At 41.2% G+C, this 22,231-nt stretch overlaps 1 protein-coding gene across 3 annotated transcripts in view; it reads left to right on the forward strand.

The window, feature by feature from the left end:
* The first annotated feature begins 2,181 nt into the window (after positions 1-2,181).
* Positions 2,182-22,231, forward strand: part of IL1RAP (interleukin 1 receptor accessory protein) — a 123,768-nt gene continuing 103,718 nt past the window's right edge. The window contains exon 1 of one of the 3 annotated variants that reach the window (XM_007195207.2): positions 2,182-2,375. The gene's annotated coding sequence lies outside the window, so the exon portion shown is untranslated. The remainder of the gene's footprint in view (positions 2,376-22,231) is intronic. The other 2 variants (XM_007195209.2, XM_007195208.2) reach the window with 2 other exon arrangements.

Genomic DNA, 22,231 nt, shown 5'->3' on the forward strand with positions numbered 1-22,231 from the left:
TGAGTTTGCAGCCTCATTCATTCATTCACTTAGGCCACAATTGTTCATTGAATGCCTAGTATGTGAGTTTTCAAACATTTTTTAATTGTTACAATAAAATTTTGCCGTTAAACAAATTTAAAAAAGAAAAATACTCCCATAATTCTGACACATTAACATTTTCCACATTTCTTTCAATTACTGTCCATGTTTTCATACCTTTTATACAACCTGACTAACTATATTGTAAGCCTTTTCCTTTGTAGACACAGTTTCATAATCTGTTAATTATGACAGCAAATACTTTATTGTGTGAATATACAGCATTGGTTATCTAACATTTTCATTCCCAGTCACTTATGTTGTCTTAAAATTACAATATTTAATACTGTGATGACTTGTCTATATGACGTCATCCTCATTAAACTATGAGTAGCTCCTCAAAGTGAAAGACTATATCCTGTTCAATTCTGAATCACCAACGTGTGCCTGGCACAGGGTAAGGACTTCTAGAAAGCACATGAGACTGTCTAGTGGGGTAGTTAAGAGCAAGGAGACTGCCTCAGTTCTCATTTTGCATTCTCTTCTTGTAAGCTTGTGGCCTTGGACAAGATACAACTTCTCTATACCTAATCTATAAATTGGAGATAATAATAGTACCTTATAAATTATTGTGAGAATTAGCTGATACATGCAAAGTGCCTGCTACTTTGTAAGCACATGTTATAAAAGTGTTCAATGAGTGTATTATATAAGAAAAAAAATTGGATGCCCTGAAATATATTTACTGGGTGAATAATACATCAAAGAGCAGTTTTACTTCTGCTTCATACAATAAACTTTTAAAATTTTATATTGTTTCCTTTTTGGCTTAATAACAATGTGAGCATGTATTGTGTGTCAGATATCCAGAGACAAATAATTTCTCAGGATTAATTTCCATAAGCGATATCAATAAATGAAACAACATGAACATTGCTACAGCTTCAATTATACTGTGATTTTCCCTTGGGGAGTTAAACCCTTTGAGGGCAGGGGCAGTGTGTGAGTTTTGCCCTGTTGTCCATCTTTAGCTGGTACCTAGAGACTGGCACCTCCTAGTTCCACCTACTAGTTCATGAGGACCTTTTCTTCTTTCCTGTCTTTTTTCCCCTTCTCTTTAATTGCTTTCTTTGGATCTCAATTTCTTGGATAAATAAATAAATACGATTCAATCAGTTAACTCTAAGAGCAGAAGAAAAGTCATGGAGGTGGCAGAGTAAAGCATGTGTGAAGAGACAAGACAACTTGGTAGATAGCTTTCATTAGGGAGTCCCCGAAATGGGGAAAAGTGATGAAGGGCCTTTCCAGTCAGGAAGAAATCGTGATGCACTGGCGATAGAGAACAAGAGAAAGTTCTTGAGCAAAGGAGTTGACAGTCATTGTAAAGCTTCTCAGGATGACTATATAGACTACCATCTAGAGTGGGAGAGGGTGTCTGAGGGCTCTCTCAGAAATCTGGAGAAACGGGAGTGAATGAAAGGGAGTAATTCTTTTGAGATTGTTTGCTTCTATAATGATTATTTCATTCATTCACTCATTCAGTGCACATGTACTGAGTGCCTACTTTGTGCCAGGCACCTTCCTAGGCACATTGGGTATACACCAGTGGAAAATACAGGTTCCGTTTTGCTGTCCTGAGCAGTAGTTTGTTCCCATGACTGTCACTTTTGTAGCGGAGCGGAGCGCCAGACCACCGAGATTGAGTCTGTTTCTTCCCGTCGCGCTCTGGGCTTGGCACACGATGGGGGCTCAAATCCTGCGGCCTGAATTGATTTATGGCCTTGGCGCAGCACGAGAGCTAAATACACAGAGCCGGAAAGAAAAGGCGATCTCGACTGTGAGACCAGGATCTTGCAATGAGCGCAAGTGTGCGTCTATGTGTATAGCCGGGGGCGCATCTCCCCAGAGCGCCTGGCATCGTGCCAAGCTGCAGGACCCACGCTGTCCCTTTCTGCGCTCTCCAGCCTGCACAGGCGGTGGCCGGGCGCCGAAAGGCCTAGCGCAGCCTCTCGCCGGCCGCGGGCCCGGGGCCGCTCCTCCTCGCCGCGGGCGGGGCCGCCCTCGGTGCCGCCCCGCGGCCTCCGCTCTGGGAAACCCTGAGCGCTGGTGGCTGGCGAGGCGGCGGGTGGAGCGGGAGCCGCGCAGCGCCGGCCAATCGCGCAGCAGCAGGGGAGGAGCCCCAAAGGGGGAAAAAAGAAAGTGCGGCGGAAAGTAAGAGGCTCGTTGCGGGAAGACTGGCCGGATCCGGGTCCCCGCGACTCTGCTTTGCCCAAGCGCACCGAAAGACGCGGTGCTGGGCGATCCTGCACCCATCCCCGCCGCCTTCGCTGCGCCCGCTCTGCCTCCCAAGAAAGGTGAGTCTCGCGCGGCGATGAGGGCTCGGGGGATCACCGATCTACAGAATCTCAAGGTGGAAGGATTCTTACACATCGTCTCCTTCAACCCTATTTTACAGAAGGGCAAACTGAGGCACAGAGCCAGGCAGCGGCTGGGATAGATCACACAGCTAAGTTAGTGCCGTGGGCAGGACTCGAACCCACTGTCCAGAGTCCCGTCTTTGCTTTGTAGGCATTTAAGTAACGCAGTTGTGTGAGGGCTGCGCGTCACTGCAGCCCTCTACCAGCTCTTTAAGGGATATACCCCGGTACACCCCGGCCTTGGTTTCTCTGGAGTGCTGCTGTGAACGGTGAGGATAGAAGGGGGCAGTGTGTCCCAGCGTTGCCACTGGGTATCACGTCGTCTCCAGCTTGGACCTGTGACAGCCTGGGTAAAGGCTGATTGCAGCCTCTCTTTCTCTTCCCCTGACCTGTTTTCTCAGAAAGATGCCCCGCCGAGGGTGTCCGTCAGACTCCTGGTAGAGTCCGTGGAGAGGTGAGGGGCGTCCGGGCGCCCGTCACCTCGTTTGGCACAGTGTTCTCTCCAGCCCCAGGGGAAGCGGGGCCGGTCGTCCTGTGGGAAATAGGATGCTTCTCTTGCAGGAATAGCTGACCTCACGGAGCCATAGCCCCTCTCACTTCTAAGTCCTGGGAGGGAACAAGGAAGCTGAGTTAAAGAGAAAAATCACAAACACAAAAGCAAACTTCTGCCGTTTCCTTTCTTTTTTTCTTTTTTCTTTTTTTTTTTTTTTTTTTCGTTTCCTTTAAGAGCCAGTTCGTTCCCAGTCTGTCTTGCCTCCACCCGCTGGTGGTGAAATTGTGAAACGCCGCTAGGTTAGCTACCAGCTGAGGAGGAGGATTTACCTGGCCTTCACTCCAGCTCTGCCACCTATTAGCCGTGTGAACTTGGGCAAGTTATCCAATCTTTCTGATACTCAGTTTTGTTTTGTTTTTTGTTTTTTTTCCAGCCATAAAATGGAGATTTTCACGGTCACAATGAGCCCTTAGGGCACTTGGGAGGATAAAATGGAATAATTCAAATAACATGCTTAGTACAGTGCCTGGCTTGGCACCTGTTCAGTTTGACATTGATGGCAACAATTAAAAATATTACTGCATAGTAACCTTGGAGACAGTGGGTTTTTAGGAAGCTGAATTTTCAGATAGAGTGACTTTTTTTTTTTAATCTAGATGTTGTGGTTTTTTCTTCTTTGGAGTTTGAACAGCTCTTTTATAGTGTTTTCTGAATGCCCTCTACATGTGACTTTGATCGTAGATGCTTGACTTGGTGTATAAAATGTTTCCCAGTGATGCCAATGCCCTGCTCGTTTTTAGGCCAAGCCTCAGGTCTGTGAAACTTTGATCTGAGGCATCCTTTACTGGCAAAGAGGGTCTTGAATTTGATGAGAGGTAGAAAGACAAGAGGAGAAGTTGCAAGTTTCGTCTATGTTACAGACTGTTCTAAGCCTTTTATTCCCCCTGTGTCAGGTCAGACATGCAGCTTTATATTCCTCAGCTAATATAGGAAAACAACAAGATTCCCGTGTATTTCTTTTGGATTAAACAGTGATGCTGCTAAATTTAGTCCCTTTTGGACACAAACTTACCTCATATAAACACAAACATCCACATGTGCCCTCACTAGGCTTCCTTTATTATTGGCGTTATTGGTATTTTAAAATGAAATAGTGTCCTTTACATACCCCCCACCTGGCTCATAACAATTGCTTTTATTCTGATTGACTTCATACCGTTTTTTACTATCATCTCCTGGCTATGCCGTAAGTCCCTGAACTGAGCATCCAGTATTTATAGTTGGCTGCCTGCTCCACAGTCCATCACATATGCCTGTGTTATTGATGTATGCAGAGCAGGGGTGTGATACACCTTGAGGAAAGGAAAGAGTTCGGTGGTACCCTCTTAGGTAGCTCCCGCACCAGACATTTGCAGAGGATGGGATCGCTTGCTTCCGTCAGCCTGTTCCGTGTGCGTGCATTGTGATGAGCTGGCCAGGATACATCTGAACGCGTGCCTGAGAGACTGGGGACTTGTAGGGAAAAGGAGAATGTTCAAAATAAGGTCAGAACAAGGGGATGGGAGATTGAAAGCTAATTCCTTTTAGTTCTGGTTTTTTAAAGAAAGGATACTCAGTTATACCCTTTCTCCTTATAGAGATTATTTGTTACCAAATACATAAATATGAAACTTTAAAATTTCCACAGTGTATTCCATATATATTATCTTCTTTGTTACTTGCAATAGCCTTGAGAGAAGGACATGGCAGACATATTAATAGTGGAAGGATAATATAATGATATGATAAAGTATGAAAAAAGCTGGGTTTATCGTCAAATTCAGATTTCAGCTCTAATTCCTATGTAGCTGGGTAATACTAAGCAATTTATTTCACCATTTAGAGTTTCTGTTTTATCCAATTCTAAAGTGAAAAAAAAAATGCTTACCCCAAGGATGTGTGTGAGGATTAAATTAAGTAGAATAATGTAAAGTACATGTAGTGAGTAGGTGCTCATTGAATGATATTTCTTCTTAGTTGATCTCAGTTTATTGAGAAGAAAATTGAATAAGAGTCAGAGAAATGAGAGGTTGCCAAGGGTCACATGGTTCATAAGTTTCAGCCTTGGGAATACAGATCACAGCTTTTGACTTCTAGGTAAGGGCTTTTCCATCACACCCTGTCGTCTCTCCAGTGAGATCTTTAACAATTTACTTCCGTTGTTGGGTTGACCTTATTTGTTTGGTGATTTCAGGGTATCCTTTTTGTCCCAAAGAGGATATTTCCTTGCTAAGAGAACTATGATCTGTAGAGTTTAGTGGGGCCAGCTCTCAGGAGAGGAAGTTTCAGGGTGATGATCTCTAAGGCAGCCTGCCTACTCACATGTGTTTGAAGTAATGTACCTTCAATTCCTAGGAGTAAGGGTACTATGAAGACATAAAGCTTAGAATTATGTCATGTTTTTCTTCCTGTTCTGAGTGGTTTCCTCTTTCTGCCATCCTCGTGCTAATACGCAGGCTGTTAAGAAGATGGAGGAACAAATACCATGAGTGACCATACCATTTTTCTCTTTCTTTTGCCAATTCCGAAGTCGGAAAGGATGGAATACAGTGAACAGTGTACAGAGGCGGCATTCGCAGGAAAGACCACTGCTGGCTGGTGATGCTGATCATTGGTCTGGAGTTTTAATCCTCCCTGTGGAAACTGACGGCTGCAGGCTTATGTAGGAAAATGAACAGATCTGTTTCCGGCCCAGGCAATGGGGCCATTTATCTGTTGAGACTTCCCACAGGCCTTTAGGTTTCTTTGCTTTGCAGCAAGCAGACAGACTTGTAAAGGCAGTTTGGGGAGAAACGCTGTGCTCCTTGCGTTTGGCCTTTGGAAGCATATGTTTGATTTTGCCAAAAGGTAAGCAGTCAGTGGCATCTTAACCTGGCACAGTTAGAAAAGCAGAATGTAGCTGGAGAAAATCAGAGGAAGAAGCAGAAGAAAAAAATAAAGGTTATCTCCAATACACACACAGTTTCATCTGTTGCTCAACTTTGTCAGGCTTTTGCTGGTGACACAGATGTAGGATCTGTTGAGTCACTATTGTCTTGCCCGTGAAATATTAAAGAGAGCCACCTACTGTGCTCTTTGCTCATATTGGAAATTGTTCTGTGGGAGACATAAAAACCCCAAAGAACAGGAAGGTTACAGAACATTTGGTATCTGATATTTTGGGGGATTAAATCAGGTTAGCTACTGATTTGCTCTCTTTTTTTTTTTTTTTTTCTTCTCCTTTTTGAAAGTGAGAACGCATGGTTTACACTGACGAGGTTGTTAGGAGACCTCCTTCTAGCCTGACCGTGTTCTGCCTAGCTCTAGCAGCTGTGGCAGTGTGGAGTCTTAGCGTCTGGAGGGTACCTCAGGCAAGTTACTATGTTGAGATGTGCCTCGGTCTCCTCAGCTGGGAAACAGGAACACTGATGCCTACCTAGAAGCTTGAGTCTCTTTCTCAGTGCCTTTTTCATAGGAGGCGTTTAATGAATATGAATTCTTTCTTCTGCCATCAGTTCTTGCAGTTTATTAGTCTGTTCAGCTGTGAAAATCAAAATTTAATAGCCGCCCTTTAGTGAACTCCATCATGGCTTGTACTGAGTGTTTTACGTCTATCATCTCATTCAGTCCTTGCAGTAATCCTGTGTATTTTTTGAGGCAACTGAGGCTCAGAGAGGTTAAATAGCAGGACCTTATCGTGTAGCACGAAGCAAGCACTGATGCTGAGACTCATCTCTGCATTTCATTTCAGAGCTAGGAAAGACCTGAAATTGTGCAACCTCTGGACTAGAACTGAGGACCTGAATTAGGACCCATGACCCGCCCCATCCCCATCCTGTCTTTCTGATCCTGGTATTATCTTGCCTGTGCCTGGGAAGTCGCTTTACCTTTGGGCCTAAAGTATGAGAGAGCTGGTCTAGTTGATCTCTAAGGCTCTTCTGCTACAATACATTGTTTTTTTTTTTTTTTTAAGATTCCTTTCAACTCTGAAATTCTATTGCCACATCTCTTTGTAAAAGTCAAGGCTAAAGATTGAAAGGGGAATAAAGAGAAAATACCCTATTGTATTATGCCAAGAAATCTATTTTCTGGTTAGACAGAGGAGGGCAAGGGAAATCAGCATTCATTGGTGCATGTACTTCTGTCATTTCATTTAAGCATAAAAATAACTCTCAGGTCCATATTATTGTCTACCTTTTACAGAGGAAAGAACTGAGGCTCTGAGAGACTTAGAGAATTGCCCACAGTTATCCAGTTAGTGACAATTAGAACGTGTGTGCCTGAGCACAAAGCTCTTCTGTCTACTATCCCATGTTTACTAGACACCACAGCGTAAGACCTGAGGACTCGTATAACTAGATCCATAGATGTCCCCTCCCTGTGTCCTCACACCACCTACTACTACTACCACCTCCCAAACCTACTACTCAAATCCCTTCTTGATTCTTCCCAGTTTTGGAGACCCCTTTAAATGCTTGTAACCTATTCTTTCTCTCTCTATTATAATTTAAAAATTTTTTTTAAATTTCTTTTTTAACTGTGGGCCAGTAATTTGTCCCTTTGTATTCTTGTCCAAGTCCCTGATTAGCACCCAAGCAGCTGAGGGCATGGTTTATCCTGCCCCATGCCTAGCACAGTGCCCTGTACTCAAAAGGTTGAGTTAAATAGATGATGGATTCATGCTGTGTCAGGTACGCCCAGCATTGGCTTTCCAGTTTTCTCATACTTTATCATATCATTAATTATTTCAAAGGCCATCTCTACAGACTAATAAGGTAACTTTATTTTATTATTTTATTTTTTTTATTTTTTACTTTTTTAAATTTATTTTTGGCTGTGTTGGGTCTTCATTGCTGCACGCAGGCTTTCTCTAGTTGCGGTGAGCGGGGGCTACTCTTCGTTGCAGTGCGCAGGCTTCTCATTGCAGTGGCTTCTCTCATTGTGGAGCACGGGCTCTAGGCGCGTGGGCTTCAGTAGTTGCGGCACACGGGCTCAGTAGTTGTGGCTCATGGGCTCTAGAGCACAGGCTCAGTAGTTGTGGCACACGAGCTTAGTTGCTCCGCGGCATGTGGGATCTTCCCGGACCAGGGATCGAACCCATGTCCCCTGCATTGGCAGGCGGATTCTCAACCACTGCGCCACTGGCGAAGCCCTATTTTATTTTTTTAAAATTTTGTGGTCACAAAATCAGACAAATGATAAGGAGTCACAGACTCTAATAAGATTGAACAATCACTGGCTCAATCATGGAAAAAGACATTTTTATCCCAATAATACAGGACATTTTGCAGTAAACACAATGAAGGATGACACTGAAGTTCATGCTTGCATATACTGACAGCAAGGCCAGTGTCAAGTGTCCTAAATAAATTACCTGAAAGAAAGTAGGAAGTTTCCAGGGAAGTGGGCAGCTGCTGTGAGCTTCGATCTCACTTTCTAAAAGCAGTGAAGAATTCATACCAGTCCAGCTATTATTTGATATAATTGGACATGAGGACAGGTGACCTTTTATGTCTAGTTTATATGTAGGAGATGCCTGTAGTTTCTTCCTGTCTGACACATAAGTCCTTATGATTACACTGGCTTCTTCTTTTCCCAATCAGTGCTAAAGGCAACAGAAAAGAGAACTGGTCATTTCTGAAAATGTTCTTTTCATCGATAACATAGTTCCTTACGCCAGGTATGGTTAGATGCTATGGTGACCTAAAATTGTGGTTGTGTAACATCATGGCTTTAGCATCAGACCACCTTCCCTGGATTTGACCTTAGACAAGTTATTTCGTCTATCCCTACTTTATTCTCAGCACCTGTAAACAGGGGATAATAAAACCCATTTCATCCAGCTTTTGGTAGGTGTCAGTCAGGTGCCAAAACATTTGTTAAGAGCCTGGCACATGGGGATTTTAACCTTCGTTATGATTAACAACTACAGAGATATTCAATTGCATGCCCAAATCAATATGGGATTAGAAAGTAGAAGACCTAGATTCAAATGAACAGTTTTTGTTTTTTTATAGAATTTTAAGCCCTCAAAATGCTTGTTATTATATACGCACATGCACACAAGTATTTTTTTCTTACAGTAATCTGAGGTAATCAAAGTAATTGTTCTCAACACCATTTTACATCCCGAGTCTGAGAGGCTAAATATTTTCTAAGGCCACACAGCCAGCGAATAGTGGAGTTGGGACTTGCACCCTAGATTTCTAACTCCAAGGTTATGCTTTTTCCCCCTCAGTCATTCAGTGCAACAGCCCTGGTACTGGTTAGTGGCTTTTCCTTCTCTAAGAGTCCTTTTTCTAACCTCCAGAGTGAGGAATTTGGACAAGGTCCTCTCTGAGGCACGTTGTTCTATGAATCTGTGCCTGGAAGGTGATGACTTAGGAGACACCATGAAAAGCTAAGAGTAGATCCATACTCTTAGTTCCACAGAGGCATTCACATGTCAGGCATGTGGAGTATCATAAAATCCAGATACCTGGCGGCCTCCTTGGCCTCAGTGAGAATCACAAGTGAGCACTGCGTTAAGAGTCGCATCCATAAAGACACTTTCTATGTCCTTAAGGATGTGATTCTGCTACATTCCCACAACCTACAAACTGTTTTCTCCCTCTGGATCCAGGTTTGGGGGTGGGAGGAGTAAACAGACACCTGGTTTAGGCACAGTGACATTTTTTGTTTGGGAAATAAAAAGAGAGTTTTTTTTTTTTTAAATATAAAACAAGCTCTCTATCACCGTTAATTACCATAATCTTCTACAAAGAAGTAAAGGGATAAAATATTTAGCTTTAATTTGGACTGTAGCATTATGAGCGCATATTTTCTGCTTTCTTCTTTTGAGCTAATTTAGTGCCCATGGAAGAAGCTAGACTCTCATTGAAACAGATATAGGGTTTTTTTTTCCACTTAAAGAAATGATGGACACTTGAGAATGATAATACACACTAAATAGCTCTTTCCTGGAAGATTAGACTTCGGTTTGCCAATTACAGTGTGAGACAGTAGCAGGGTTTGGGGGTTGAATGGATAAAGTGGGTGGTGAAAAGTTGGCTGGCTTTGAAGTCAGAGTTGGGTTTGAACCCTAGATACTGCTTGCTTAGCCTGTCCAGACTTAGTTTCCTTTTCTGTAAAATGGTGATAAGCCTGCCCTAGCTATCTCCTGGTTAGATAGACCTCTGTATCTATATCTATTCCCATCTCCACTCCTGCCATTCCTGACCTCACTTACCCTGCTCAGCTTTTTCTCTTGTCCATAGCGGTTGTCACCTTATCAGCTTCCACATACTATTTAATTAATTTGTGTAGCCTGTCAACTGTTTAGTGTTTAGTTTAGCCCCACTAGAGTGTAAAATCCACAAGGGCAGGGACCCTTGTTTTCCTCACTGCTGTATCCTGGGTGCCTAAAATAGTATCTTAGCAAATAGTATCTGCCTAAATGATGCAAATAACATCATGAGTAAATGATGAATAAATAAAAGTATAGATGTTAGTATTATTTATCCTCAACGAGTAGAAAGAAATAGATAAGGAAATGAATTATATAGATATATAATACTGAAATAAAAAATTTGTTATATATATACACACATATATATATACACACTTATACACATACACATATACATATATATGTGGGCATATATATTTAGAATATTGATCATATGTTTAGAATATTGAAGTATAAATTTATGTGTATGCATATGTATGTGTGTATATACATACATTTAGAAGTTATCCAAAATTGCCTTGGGAGGCAGAGGTGTTAAGGTAATTCCTTGCTGTTAGCATTACTAAGAATAGTTTGGGAGAGATACAAAAAAAAAAAAAAAATATATATATATATATATATATATATGTGAACGGACAACAAACAAATAAACAGAAGACATACAAGTGAGTTCAGGGTAAGAAATAAGGGGCTGAGATTAAAACAGTGACAACAACAACGATGTTGGAGGGCTGTGGAGGAGAGGCAGTTTTAAATAGGGTAGTCAGGGATGACATCCCTGAGAAGGTGACGTTTGAGCTAAGACAAAAAAGCCTGAAAAGGAGCCAGGGTTGATCTGTTCATGGTTGAGGTGGCAGGGCCTGGTAAGAGGGAGAGAAGGGCTGGAACTAAGGTTCTAAGATAAGCAGGGGCTAGATCAGACTGGCCTTACAAGCCAAGGTAAGGAGTTTGGATTTTATGCAAAATGCAGCAGGAAGTCACTGAAAGGACTAAAGTAGAATGATGACCAGGTTTGACATATTTGGAACCTCAAACAGAGAGTGAAGGAAAATGGAAGAATTCATTTCTAAGATGAAGAGGTAAACTCTGCTGACCTCATGTAGGTTCCTAAGGACAAATGAGAAGACAATTCAGTCTCATTGATCTGTCATTCATGGCCTTTCTTTCCCATTAGAATGCCCAACAGAACAACAACAGAAAAAAGCAGGCTAAATAGGCAAAATCAGATTCCTTTTCTTTTTCTCAAACGGTATCATTATTTTTTCCAAATGCACTAAGTAATAGATGGATATGTAAGTGCAGTTGCTCAATTGAATTCAGCTGGAAATTTTACAGTTCTTGTGTAGGTGTTTTATGTGATCAGTCCCCCCAAACACTGGACCTAGAGCTATTTCTTTATGAGATTTTAGGTACCAGTTTCTGAAATCTGCTGTCCTGAAGAGTGAGTGTGTGAAAGGCAAATTTAATTCCATATAAGATCAATTTCTTCTTTCTGGCTCTAAAAGTCTAAAAGGCACCTAACTCTTCTCTCAAGAGGTAGAACTCCTCCATGAAGTCTTTACTGACACATGCATATGCAAGCTCATACATGCCTCGTAATAATATAAGCTTTACAAATATTAGCTTATCAAAATCTCAGAATAAGTTTAAGAGAGGCAGGTACTATTATAATAACCATTTACAGAAGAGAAAACTGAGGCCAAGCTCACAGACTTAGTTGACAGTAGAGTGAGTATTTGAACTTGGGCAAGCTTAACCACTATACCATACTGCCCTGTGGTTGTAAGAAGTGACCCTGAATATTTTATTTATCTCTACTAGTCCCACTTCACGGTGCTTCCTGTGAAGGAATAGTTTAATAAATGTATTGAATCAGTGAATGAATGCGTGACCTTTTAAGTTGCATTACTTCATTAGCATATTGTAGTAAACGTGTGGGTTTTAGACTGAGATAACCTGGGCAGGGTAATGCTACTTACTACCCCTGGGCTATGGTAAAATTACTTCACATCTTTAAACCTGTTTCCTCGTTTGTGTTATTGGCATAAGGATATAGAACTGTTTTAGGATTAAATATGTTTATAAAGTACTTAGCAGAGTGCCTGCAATTTAATTAGTGCTCAGTCCACTTAAGCTATTTTTATTTTTATTTTTTGAACTGAAACAACCTTTCCAAACATGCTTACACTTACATACTCCTTAGTTTTTCAGTTGTGCTAGTTTTATTCACTTCCTTTAAAAATCAAAGCCAAAAATCGATCATATAATCAGTGATGTTAATTTCGTTCCAGGATCCATTCTGGTACCTTGCCCTCAGCATGGCACTCCTGTAGGTAGAAGGGCCAGTCCTGGGGAACTACATGGGGGCAAAAGTGCTGTAGGACCACCCTGTTTCTCTACTCCAAACATCCCTGCAGGCAGCGCTGCCCATCCTTCTCCCCAGCCAAAGATGGCTTGCTGAAAAATTATTTTATATTCTAGTGGTGGCCCCAGAGCATTCTGGGTGACAAAGGAAAAACAGCCGAAGACTCAAATTTTGTCCCAGATAACACTTAATGAGGCTAATTTACACAGCTTGCCTGACATTTAGGACCCCTTCTAATAATAATCACTGATACTGATCCAGTGATTCTTGTGTGCCAGGAGCTGTGCTGAGTGCTTTATTTTCATTATCTCATTCAATCCTATTTCCAACCTACGTGAATTCAACCAGGGGAAAAAATTAGAAAGTGCCACAGTTGCCTCCTTGTGTGTATTGGGGGCTGTGATGATGAAAACAAGTATTTCTTATGTGTGTTTTTCTCCACATTTTTCTTCCAAAGCAAACTGTACGGGGTTGTAACACCTGTAGAGTCTCCAGGGACCTTCCCTGCTGGGAAGAGAAATGAGGCAAAGCCTGTGTGGGGAAGGCAAGAAGCTTCATTCTAGTTGACAGTTTATTTTGCCCTGGAAGAAGCTGGCAACAATGAACTCAGTCCTATTTTGTTGGCTGCATTTACTTGCTTTTTTGTAAGAAACCAATGTGGTGCTGATTTACAATGACTTCTATTTATTTATTTATTTATTTTTTGCTTTATGAGATATTTAAAAGGTGTAATTTTTATTGTCCCACTTCTCCCAAGTTTGATGATTTCCTTGGAGGAAAAGTACACACACACACACACACACACACACACACACACGAGAACAGTGCCTTAATCATAGTTGACTCTCACTACTTATTTGTTGAATAAATGCATGACAAAAAATAAAAATCCTCTTTTTTTCTGATAATGGGAGCTACCAGGAGATTCTTTAATGGTGAAATTTCAATATGTAACTTTCTTTTAAATTTTTTGTTTTAAAATATAATTTCAGAAGGAGATTGTTGTAAAATATGTAGCATTACTAAATGTTGGTGACTCAGGACAGTTTACTGGAGTGGGCTGTAATTCCTTTAGAATTTATTAAGGTGAGATCATTTATCTATATACTAAATGGCCCCAAACTGGTATACTTTAAATTTGTGTAATCTGATTTTCATAAATTTTCTGTCCTCTTTCTCTTTCATTGTCTGCTATTACTTCTTGCTTTCATCATGTCTTGCTCTAGCAGTTACCTATTCTACATACAATTAGCTGTTCCTGCTTTATTGTGGACTAGGGAGCCAGCTAACGAGTTTTATTAGAACCATGTATAAGATAATAAAAAGCGTTGGATTTGGATTGGAGAGGCTCTTCTCTAAGGGAAGAGAATGGAAAGGTAAAGTGGCTCTAGAAATAATCTCCATATAAGTGAGGCTACACCATACACAATAGCATTGGGTTTTCCTTACCTGTGTTATTAAAAAGGGAGTAGTTGCATGGATAATTCATTTACTCTTTTGGACACTAAGCAGTTTTTGAGCTCCTTCTGTAGTTAAGACACTGGTGAGATTTGTAGATTAAAATGCAATCACACTAGCACAACTCCAGAAGAATAAGAATTTATAGATCATTGTGAAAGATAAGATGCACCAGAGGTTGTAATACAACTTATATAATATTTGGATTAGTCTAAGAGTATATAACAGAACTTTTAAAAGATATGTGGTAAAATATTTTGATGTTTCAAAGGAAGAGGCAACTGTGTCACTCAGGAAGGGGTTTATGAGGAAGTGGTATTTGAAGTGAATCTTGAAATGATGTACAGGCAGGTTTTGGACATAGATTGGTGGGGAGGAGTGATGTGTGAGCTAGGGTCCGACCAGGGAAGCAGAAATGATATGGATGGATGATATAGAATGTGGAATTTATCATAGGGATTAGTCTTACAATTGTGGGAGAAGGTGGGCAAAGAAAACCCCAAAAGGGGACAGTTGGGAGTCACTAAGGACCCTGAGAAGGAGCCAGTGAAGAAGTCTGTTGCCCCTGCCTGTGTTAGGTGGGCAGTCAGGAAGAAATGCTGGATGTGAAATGGAAGAGATCAACCTGGGGACAAACTGCAACCCTTAACTATCTCTGTCTGTATCTAACCATACTGTATGGGTGGCCTGCAGAAGGAGCTGGTGCTCTTAGCCATGGAGCTTCAGACTTACCTGGCTTTGGGCATGAAGAAGTTGAAGGAGGGGATCTAGCAGGAGCTGAAGGAGCCGTGGGCCTGGCTGCTGCCCCCCACCTAGGAGGTGAGCCATCAGATCAGCAATAAGGTGCATGAGCTGCAATAGCACCCAGGTGCCTAGACAGACCCTCCCAAAGCAATTGCTACTGCTTCACTTCTCCCCTCCAAATCTCATGCACATTTCCCTGTGGTCAGCCCTAACTCAGAACCATGCAGAGAAGGGGATTCTGGAAAACATAATTCCAGTTGAACTAAATTGACACAGTTAAGAACCACAAGTGATACTACAGATAAAGGGAACAGGGTGAAAACATAAAGTGAAGGAGGGAATCGGGTGTCTTGCTGGGGCAGAGCCCAGTTTGACCAGGAGATGGTATATGAACACTGAGGTCATTGAAGATCAGACTTTAAAAAGGTGAGCAGAGGCTGTATCTTGAGGACCTGACATACTCTGTTGAGCAATTTGTGTTTAATCCTGTAAGGCAGGGAGAAGCACTGAATATTCTTGAGCAAGGGAAGGGTGTAATCAGACCTGTGTTTTAGACAGGTCTGGCAATGCAAAGCATTGGAGCTTCGAAAGGGAATAGGCGGGGCAATTAATGAACATTCTATTATAATAATCCAAGGAAGAAAATTTGCATTCTCAGAGCTCTCTTCTACTCTCACGGAGGGAGGTGACTCAGAGTCATCATAAGTGGTTGTTCAGGACCATCCTGGGAATAAAAAATATTTGTGTACATTGCAAGCCAAGCTGATTTGATCTAGGGCTAATGTTGTCAGCTATAGTATCCTTATGGCATACCTAGATCACTGTTCTTTAAAACTCCCTGGTGCTTCTGCCCGTGAAGAGCAAGAGAAAGTGTATATGTAATTGGAACACTGACTGAAATGAAATTGGCTTACGAACCACGTCATATCATTTTGAGAGGAAGATCCTATAAAATAAATATTACTTGTTTCACTTAGTAAAATAATGCTTTTTGGTTTTACTGAGTGGTAATAGGAGTGTCCCCATATGTCGATCCAGTGTCTAACAATCTGCAAATTACTCGCATGTCCATTATCGCATTTGATTTGACAACAACTCTGCAAGGTCACTTTGGTCTGAATTAGTATACGTGAGAAAACTGAAGTTCAGAGGTGATAACCATCAAGCGAACCCACAGCCCCTGATGATTCAAGAACACTCACTGCAGTTCCATAGATTCATTCAGTGGACACCTTTCTATCACTCATCCCTTCATCTCACTCAATGCACCACTGCCTGATCATTTTCTTGGGACACATCTCTGGTTCTGCTGTGTCCCTGTTCTAAATCTGTCCTTAGTTTTTGGACTTCATTACCTTTAAGGTCTGTTCCCACCCAGAGAGCAGGCCCCTTGTAACCCAGGTGTTACAGTTCCAGCTGTCTGATTCCTCACCCTCTGGCAGGATCTTTACTGCCTTCCCTCAAAGTGCAGAACACCAAACACAGGGCAAAGAGGGAAAGCCTTCTTTACAAGAGCATACCTGAGCAGGTACATTAGCATACCCGGGAGATCCACACAGTCTTTGAATTAGACCATTCCATAAGTCTTCCCTGACAGTGCTTCCAAGCACATACGCCTGAATGTTTGAAAATCATATCTCCTGGCTTTCTACTTGTCAAAACACAGCAGCTCATTCACTTGTCTTGACTTATTTAAAACACACACTTATACCCAGTGCTGTATCGCTGAGATTTCAACAGTGAACAGCAAGTGAATAAGGAAGCTATAACCTCCATTCAATGCACCCCTGCAGTGTTTTGTCCACTTAGAGAGCTCCCTATGGCATAGCAAGTTAGGGTGACAACTTCAGGTGCTATACTTGGGGACGTCCAGAACTGTTGCTGTTATTAATGTAGAGACACGGCTCGGGAGAGCAGGAGGAGGCATACAGGGATCAAGCTTTCTAGTTGCCATTAAAAGGAGGACTTTTAATGGTTCTCTGAGAATACTGAATCGTAGGGTTGAAAAGACTAAATTGCTGGCTTTGCAAATAGGCTAGAAAAGGATGTCCCTGGTTTAGTCAGTCAAACCTGTCTATACCTGGCCTTCCAAGTTCTAGTACAGTGTACTTTCTACTATAATATGCTGCTTCTCCTGCGCTGGTTCTCCCCCGTGAGAACTGCCCTCATTTCTCTCCACCAAACAGGTGGGTTTTCTGTTTCCTGAATTTGCTACAGTGTGTAAGGGAAAGTTTAGGAGAATTGAAGGCTAGCCTTCTAGTATTAAGAAAAAATAATAATATCCAAGAAACTGGAGTGCTTTCTATGTGCTAGGTGCCTTATAAAATTATCTCACATGATCTTCATACATCTAATTCCATAAGATGTCTTACTGACCCCATCCATGAATAAGGAAACTGAGACTCAGCATGGTAAAGAAGCTTGCACAGCTATAGAGGATTTGAGGCTAGGTCTGTGTGACTCCAAAGCGTATGCTGAAGCCATGTGTTTTGATTCACTGTGGTGCGGTGTCCCCTCTATGTCAGGGACCCATCCCATTGCTTACACGCACACGAGAATCTTGTAAACAATCTTTAGTTACTACACTGATCTGTCCGACAGTTCCCCAGAAACCCAGCTTGGGTGAGCTAGCCCACTGGTCACTGGAGTTTCTGGCCTCTTATTTCTTTCCATTCTCCTTTTTCAATTTCCTCTTAAGCCTAGCTAGCATAGGCGCTGCATTAACCAACAGATGCCAGTTCTTCCCATTTTAATGGCATTTTCATTTTCTCAGTATGCTTTTCTCACTATGAGGTTTGGAGAGACGAGTAGAGAGCTCTATGGAGACATGGAAATGGTGTCTCAAATACCGGAACCACTGGGTTAAATGTCCAAAGGTGTCCGTAGAAGAGAGAGGCACGTTCCTGACATGGTTCCAGAGACCTCAACCAGGACAAGTAGGTAGAAATTCCAGGGGATCAGAGTCCTGCTTAACATAACGAGATACTATACAGTTCGGGTCATATGAAAAGTAAACTGGTAATGATTTCACCATCGCTAGAGATATTTAAAGAGGCCCCGTACATCCACTTGGCAAGGATCTTACAGGGAGAATTGAATATCGCAAAAAGAAGTTTGAATCAAAATGACACTTGAGGGCCTTTCCGGCCTTGAGAGTCTGTCTTGAATTCACTTAGAAACTTTATCTTGGGAATAAAGGTTTGCCCTTGTTACAATTAACACCAACTAGTGATATCGCCTCCTCCCTCCCCACTGTGCTTCCCCGTCTGAACAACCACTCGATTTAGGACGGGGACTCAGGATGAGGAAGGATGTGGCTTCTTCCCGCTTGGCAGCAACTCCGTGTCAGAATGGAAGACTTGTGTCTGCGCCTGGCACGGATCCGTCGGGCCCTCTTACCAGCTCAGTCGTGTCTGTGACCAGAGCACGTGGGAGGTGCACATCCGTGTAGAAAAATCTCCCACTGGCTGCCAGCTCTGGATTTTTGTTTTGTAATTACTAATGAATGCAGTCTTGCCCAGGGCAGACCTCTTGGAGGAATGAAGACACACCCTGAAACAAGTCTGAGTCAGACCAGATAAGCATCCCCTGCAAAATAATCCCTCTGCAGTTGGCAGCCTATGAGAAAGTGCCTTTGAGACCAGTTTCTTCTTGCCGTTTCAAAGGAGAGCCGCTTACGGGCCAGGATGTCAAGAGTGCAAAGCTCCTGTTTTTTTTTTTTTTTCCTATTTTCTTTTTTTTTTTTTTTTTTTATTTTGAATTGGCTTACTACTCATCTGAAAGCTGTGCTGTTCAAAAATGATAATCCTTTGACTTCATGTCAGAAGTGAGACAATACCTCTGTTCTTGAAGGAAGGCGTGTTAGAATGATAGAAAGTGTCCAGGAGTTGATTAACAGCTTGGATTTGAAAGAATAAAAAGTTACCCAAACTGGCAGTGGGTCATTCAGACCAGTACTGCGTGTAAGAATGGACAGTGCTTTTCAATGAAATACGGTTCTCTTTCCCTTCAGGATTTATAAAGACTTTACCAATCTCCAACCCAGTTCAACTTTTTTTTTTTTTTTTTTTTTTAATGAAATGCTATAGCTAAGTATACTTTGCTCAAATCTGTCACATTTGGATATCTCAAACTGTGAAGTCCCTTACAGGGATGCTTCAGGAACTCACAGCTATCTGGTCAGCTCAACCCCACTGTCCTTAGGAAATAAACACGTGAGAAACTTTATACGTGCAGGAATTTCTTTAGGGATCTGGTTCCACACTGCCTGAAGGTAGTCTGGCCAAGATTTCACGCATACACCATACATCTTCACCAGAGAAAAGCTTGAATTGGGAATCAAAAGCCATCTTTTCACATTTCACAAGCAAGCTATTGACCTCTCCTTCCTGGGCTTCTGCTTCCTGAATAGTATCCCAAATAACATTGTTTGACTTCTGAGGCCCTTTCTGATTTTCTAGAGGTCATCTTGATAAGAAGATAGCTAAAGGGGCGGGGGGAGACAATTAAAAAAAAACAAAAAAACAACTAATTGTAGGATAAGGCTTAGGAAAATATGTTCTCTATTTTAAATATATTGCAAATATATGAAACTTCCTCTGTATTGTGTAATACAGGGTGTTCGGATTTCCCCTGTCATTTCTATTTGCTATGACCTGACAAGAAATATGAATCATAGCCATGAGGAAGCTTAGAAATCATCGTGTTTAATTCACTCATTTTATGCATAAATAAACCCAAGGTCCTTACTCAGAGTTACGCAGAGCCTTGAACTCATCCCCTGCCTTCTTGGGCAGCTCTCTTTCTAATGCATGGCCTGTTCAGTTTATTTAACAGTAATGAGCCTTTAGAGAAAGAATCAGGCCAGATTCTCAAAGTTGATGGCTTCTACACCATAGTTTAGTGACTATAAGAACATGCTAGCAAGAAGATTTGATTTATGTATGTGACTTATTTTCCCCGTGATAAATGTTTTGGACATAAGTTCCCTTTTGTGCAGCTCCCTTTCTGGCCAACATATAACACCTTTCTTTCTCTTAGGTTTAGAAGGTCTCTTCTCCATGGAAAACTTATAACTCATTCTCAGTTCCCTACCAGGGCCACTCACTGACAATTCTGATTACAGTATTGCTTACGGTAAAACCTCAGCTCTCTGAAAAGACTCAGTTCTTTCTGGGATATAGACCATTATGAAAAGTTAAGGTTTCGGTTCCTAATTACCAATTTTGTAATCTTGGGGTAGCCACAAACAAGGGATAAGATTCAACCTGTCCTGGATTATAGGTCTGATTATTTCTAACAACCAGCTGACCTTGGATCAGTCATGTTATCTTTGTACTTTTGTTTTTCTGTCTGTTAAGTGAGGTAGTTGACCCAAGGCCTTCCACAGGTCTTCTAGGCTCAAGGATCTTGTTGTAACTGTTTTAATAGTATGTCTTTCTAAAGTGTATTCCATACCACACAGCTGTCTTATAGTGAGTATCCTGAGAAATTATACCTTTAATTAATAATTCAGGGCCATTATTTTGAGCATCAATTACTTTTTACTGTGCATAATGATGTCCCCAGGACCTACTGAAGTATGTAAGACTCCAACACTATGTGGCCCCAGACCTCCATATCGCTGTTTTTTATTTTTCTTCTTGCTTTTTAGTTTTCTTGTTTGGCTTTTTTTTTTTTTTTTTTCTTTTAAATCCTTTGGTAATTTAATGGTAACATTTTGAGGGGAAACTTTTTTATTGATTGATTTTTTTGGCCACACCATGTGGATTGCATGATCTTAGTTCCCTGATCAGGGATTGAACCCACGTGCCCTTAGCAGTGAAAGCACGGAGTCTTAACCACTGGACTGCCAGGGAATTCCTCTTGTTTGCTTTTAATAGCTCAACTTTCCCACTGCCATCAACATGCCTACTTATAAAAGATTTGCCTTCCATCCAAATTTGCTACTCTTCTGTGCTTTGGCATAAAAACTCAGATAACCAAGTTGTTAGAATGGAGATATGAGGAATGCAAAGTTGTGTAAGCAAAGTTGATTAATGTTTTTAGGTTGATGTAGAACTCATTCTGGTTGCTGTTAAGAGCACTGTTATTGGCTACTGAGTATTGATTTGGTGGTTGACACTGTCTAGTGATTGAGTTACCAACTGCTGAGGTATAACCATATGCCTTTGATTCTGTGTGTTTTGCTTTCCTCCTCTTTTATTGATAGATGTTATGCTTCTTAGCCACTAGGATCACTTCAGAGTTTTACTGTGATTTTCTGGGTAGATGCTAGGGACCTTATGGACTTTTTAATTAATACTAAATTCACCATAAGCCTAAGTATGGTATGAAAAAAGCAAATATTTTAAAAAAATCAAAAAGGCATCAATAGGGAAATGGTTAAATACACTATGGTATAGTTGGTTAATGGACTTGTATTTAGCCATTAAAAAGTATTAGTATAATTTTATGAACTGATCTGGCAAAATGGGAATGATATATTATTAAATAAAAAAAACAATTTGTAGACCTACACATGATTTGATTTTTGTAAAAACGAAAAAGAAAGGAAAAAATTATGTATGAAAAAATGGAAAAATCTGAATCTAGGAGTTCCATATGGTTATGGTGGCAGTGGGATTAATGAAGCCTGAAAAGAAAGGGAAGGACACATGTTTTCACTTCCTACCTAATACAATTTTTTTTAAAGGAGAAGTAGGATTATAGATAATTTCCTCCTCAACATTGTTTTATGAAACTGTAAAAGCATACAGTACAGTTGGAAATGTGTTACAGTAAACACCCATATAACCACCACCTAGATTCTACCATTTATATTATATGATACCTGCTTTATTACTTATGTATCCATTTATGTATTTATGGGTGATATTTATGTTTTTCAGTATTTTCAGACTTATTTAAGGAATTGACCTGGAGCCACTTGCTAAATGAGATTCATAGCCTATCCCAAAGAACCATAATGCCATATTCACAGATTTTACTGATTTGGACAGACCCAGAAACAAATACTGATAGAGGCTCTTTAGACATCCTTACCTTAGATACCTTTTATCTTCTTTTTTATTAGTAACAATGTTGGCAGAGGAGTCAAGGAACGTGTCCATTAGGGCTGGCGACTTGCTTGAATTTCCTAGGCATCCTGTGAGTTCCCTTGTCCTCTGCTACCATGCACTGACTCTGTGCCATGCCTTTGCTTGCAGGCAGCTGTGCAAACCCTACAAGCCTCATTAGCTTCCTTTTCCAGTGCATTACATTATGAAATGTTTCTGGAAATTATCAGTTTTGCAGAAGCAAATACAAATTATTAGTGATTCCACTGAACCGCCGTTTGATTTTAGGGTTCTGAATGCCTGACCTGGCAGAAGCTTGGGACAGACCATATTTTGTTTCGGTCCTATGCAAACTCATTTGAAGAAAGGGTATTCAGCTGAGGATGGGCTATGATTTGCAGAAGGCTGTTATATTAAAGAACAATAATG

This window comes from Balaenoptera acutorostrata, chromosome 4 (genome assembly GCF_949987535.1).
Source record: "Balaenoptera acutorostrata chromosome 4, mBalAcu1.1, whole genome shotgun sequence".
In the NCBI taxonomy this organism is placed as follows: Eukaryota; Metazoa; Chordata; class Mammalia; order Artiodactyla; family Balaenopteridae; genus Balaenoptera; species Balaenoptera acutorostrata.